Raw genomic sequence first — 4,280 nt, 5'->3', positions numbered from 1 at the left:
AACAGAAATTTATTGTTTCACACTTCTGGAGGCTTGAAGTCTGAAATCAAGCTGTCCACAGGGTTAGACCCCTCTGACGGCTGTGAGAGAGAATTTATCATGGCTCTTCTGGCATCCGGTGGCCCCAGGGGTCTTTTAGCTTGTAAATGGTGTTGTACCTGTGGTTTCACACCATCCTCCCTCTGTGTGTGTGTCTCTGTGTTCAAATTTTCCCTTTTTATAAGGACACCAGTCATATTGGATCAGGGCCCACCTTAATGACTTCGTCTTAACTTGATCATTGTACAAATTCTATTTTCACCTAAGATGACATTCATGGGTACTGAAGGTTTAGGACTTCAACACCTTTTGAAAGTAAACAATTCAGCCCATAACAGTTGGTGAGTAAGAAATGCTTTAAAAATCTTAAAAGTTCTGACAATACTCCTTGGAGAGTAGAATCATTAAAGGAGTCGATTGCTCACATCAGGGAATGGTCATGATGCCCACTTCTATATTTAATAAAGGCTAATTTCAGCCCTACAAACATACATGATGAATTCTTTAATGTGAGCCGGCAAAAATATGCCTATTGAACACAAATGTTGTCTTCTGTTGCTATCGGATTTGGCTATAGCAAAAGACAGAAATTAGTAGTCTCTCAGGGACCTGAGAGGCAGAAAATCGGGTAGGCAAAGGTCGCCCTACCTCACCCATGGCAACTCCACACACACAGCGGGCTAGTGTCTGTGCACGGAGCAGCCCCACACCGCCTCCCGGGTTCATGAATTAGCATATTTTCTTTTCACAAAGGGTAGAAAATATTATCGAGCTAAATTTTCTCTCTGCCAATAAGTTAGGGCTAATATTCACCATGTGGATCAAACTGATCACATAAATTAAGGCTTTAAAGTGTAATATTTGAGCATTTCCCAACTGAACATTACTTTTCTGTATAAATTAAAAATGTCTAAAAGGGGGTTTATTAGAAGGAGAGTATCAAAGCTTTTTATGAATATTCTTTATCTTTTGATCTATATAATTTTCAAAAAGTATTAGACATATCATGATTTCTAGCACAACTGGAATTTGAAATCTAAGATTCAGAAGGGAAAAAATGCAAATAGAAAAGGCATGATTTTGAAGCCATGTCTATTTTGCCACGATTAGTCATTAAGCAGAGGAAATTAATCTCGGTAAAAAGCCGACGTTATCTAACACTTTATCAACAAGAAAGCTCCAGAAAAAAAGCATTTCTAATATCTCCCGACACAAATCTTCAATCTATTAACCACAGGACTACAAGAAGGTTGTTATTTGCTTTCTTACTGGTTTGGGGAGAAGAGAGAAAATTATATCTTTGCATCAGTGAGCTTTTTCAAACAATAGTGATTTACATGTCAATTTCCCGATTATTAAATATTATCTATGTGATTTTCAACCCCATCCAATAGAAAAAAAAATTTAATCACAGATGGTATTTTAGAAATACTAACTGGTTTGGATTTATATAAAACCTTGGAGATCAAAGTCCTTTCAAGGTATGCTTGTGAGTCACTGAGCCAGAAAAGATCTGAAGTGGTCATTTATTTCCAAGCTCTCTCTTAAAGCATGTCAATATTAAAATGTCAAATATTTGGAGACTTTTTGGGTTTCATTTCTAAAGAAGTCAATCCATGTGAGACAAAGTTAGTAGTGCTTCCTCGAACCTGGGAGATTACCAGTAGTGAATAGAGTGCTCATAATGTGTCCAGTTTGGTGGTCGTGGGCAGTGGTGGAAGAATAATTCAAATACCTTTACCTGTCTGAATGGGAGCTAGGGAGACAGAAGGAAGGTTGCTTTCTTTTGAAAGATAGTGCATCAAGTTACTGGATGACAATATTCAAAAGATACAGAGGCAGGTATGCTAGTTTGCTAGAACTGCCATAACAAAGGACCACAGAATGTGTGGCTTAAACCAGCGGTCCCCAACCTTTTTGGCACCAGGACTGGTGCTTCTATGAGAATCTAATGCCCGATGGTCTGAGGTGGAGCTGAGGCAGTGATGCTGGTGCTGGGCAGCAGCTGCAAATACAGATGAAGCTTCGCTCACTTGCCCACCGCTCACCTCTTGCTGCACAGCCTGGATCTTACAGGCCACGGACCATGTCCAGTCCATGGCCTGGGGGTTAGAGACCCCTGGCTTAAACAACAGAAATGTATCTTCCCACAGTTCTGTGAGATCAAGGTGATGGCAGGGTTGGTTTCCTCTGACAGCCATAAGAGAATGATCTATTTCGAGCCTTTCCCTTTGGCTTGTGAAAGGCCACCTTTTCGCTGTGTCCTCACGTGGTCTTTCCTTCGAGCATGCACACCCCTGGTGTCCCTCTCTGTCACCTAATTTCTCCTTACAATGACACCAGTAAAACTGAAGAGAGCCCACTTGAATGCCCTCATTTTAACTTAATCTTCTCTTTAAAGGCCCTATCTCCACATATGGTCACATTCTGAGATCCTGGGCGTCAGGACCTCAACGTGTGAATTATGGAAGGGCGCCATTAAGCCCGTAATAGTGAGCAAGGTGGGAATCTTCTACTGATCTCAGTGATGATGACTCCCCTGTTCATGAAGTTTTTCACATTCTTCCTGCATGGATGACAAACATAGAGGTAATTTTATTCAACTGTATGAGTTATAATTCTGTGATCTGCCTGAGTGGAGGAAGAATTAGCAAAACATGGATAACAATGACAGCATAAACCCCTTCAGCACTTAAAAGTTGCCACCCTCTTCCTTCTGCTCTTGAAATAAAGAGGAAATGGTTATTTAAACAATGCAGTGTGAATTGTGAGAGTCAACATTTTAGAAATATCAAACTAGAACATGGCATCTACTGGTTGATGTTAAGGTCTTGCCTAGCACAGTGTCTGGTATAATTAGGAGCTATCTGAATAATGTATCTCTAAGTAGGTTGGCAGCTATCGGCCTTCTTACTTGTATCTCCTACCAGTCAGTGACCTCTAAAAGAGCGGAGATTTATCATATTCACTAGATTTCTCCACTTCCCAGCATGATAGTAGATAGATAGTAATTAGAACCTGTCAAGTGAGTGAATATACCTTCTTCTTTAGAGGCAGCTCCAGAACTAGCACAGTCACAGGTGAGGCAAGTTACGTGCTTCCAAAATCACTGCCTTTGGCTTTTCTAAGTCATCTGATTCGGATTTTCTGCTCATCCCAGGTACGAGAAAGGAAGCTCGATCTTATCATAAGTCATGGATTTGTCACTTTTTATCCCCATTGCTCGATGTATCTATTGACAGCAACTCTTATCTAGCTAAAGGAAACAACTCTAAACATGACTGGCTTCTCATTGATTGAATTTGCTTCTCGTTTGATTAATCTGAATTCCAATTAGGAGAAGGTCTTCACAAGAGAGAGGCTGGCAGTTAGGGCGCATGTGCTCTTTATATTTAAAATGATGCAGGGGAATTTTAGTTTCTTCTTATTCAGTTGTAAATTGGTGCAGCCACTATGGAAAACAGTATGGAGATTCACCAAAAAATTAAAAATAGGGCTGCCATAGGACCCAGCAGTACAACTTATAAGCATTTATCCAAAGAAAACAAAAACACTAATTCAAAAAGGTATATGCACCTCTATGTTCATTACAGCATTATTGATAATAGCCAAGACATGGAAGCAACCTAAGTGTCCTCCAATAGATGAATGAAGAAAACGTGACATATAAATATACACAATGGAATATTACTCGGCACTACATAAGAATAAAATTTTGCCATTTGTGACAACATGGATGAATGGACCTACGGAGTATTATGCTAAGTGAAATTAGTTAGACACAGAAAGACAAATACCACATGATCTCTCTTATAAGTGGAATCTGGGGGGGGGAGGGAAATAAATAAATAAATAAATAAATAAATAGATTGATAGATAGATAAATAAATAAACAACCAGACAAAGCAGAAACAGATCTATAGATAGATACAGAGAACAAACCGATGGTTGTCAAGTACAGGGTGGGGGAGAGGGCTGAAAAAAGAAAAAGAGAAAAAAAATCTGACATTATCCATTTCACTAAATTTCTTGGTAAAGTAACCCGAACATAAAGTGTCCTCCTAATTGGTGGGTGAACATGTGCTCGCTTAAAAATAGGGCTGCCATAGGACCCAGCAGTACAACTTATAAGTTGTGTGACTGAAAGGAGGTGGCATCCATGTGCGTTTTTATCGTGGTCTAAGCAGATGTCATCTACAGACCTGCAGGGTCCTGTTTCCTAGGGTAGAGCCTCCTTTACT

The sequence above is a fragment of the Pteropus alecto genome, unplaced genomic scaffold, assembly GCF_000325575.1.
Source record: "Pteropus alecto unplaced genomic scaffold, ASM32557v1 scaffold35, whole genome shotgun sequence".
Lineage (NCBI taxonomy): Eukaryota > Metazoa > Chordata > Mammalia > Chiroptera > Pteropodidae > Pteropus > Pteropus alecto.
The sequence above is the reverse complement of the archived record's forward strand: the minus strand, read 5'-3'. Positions refer to the sequence as shown.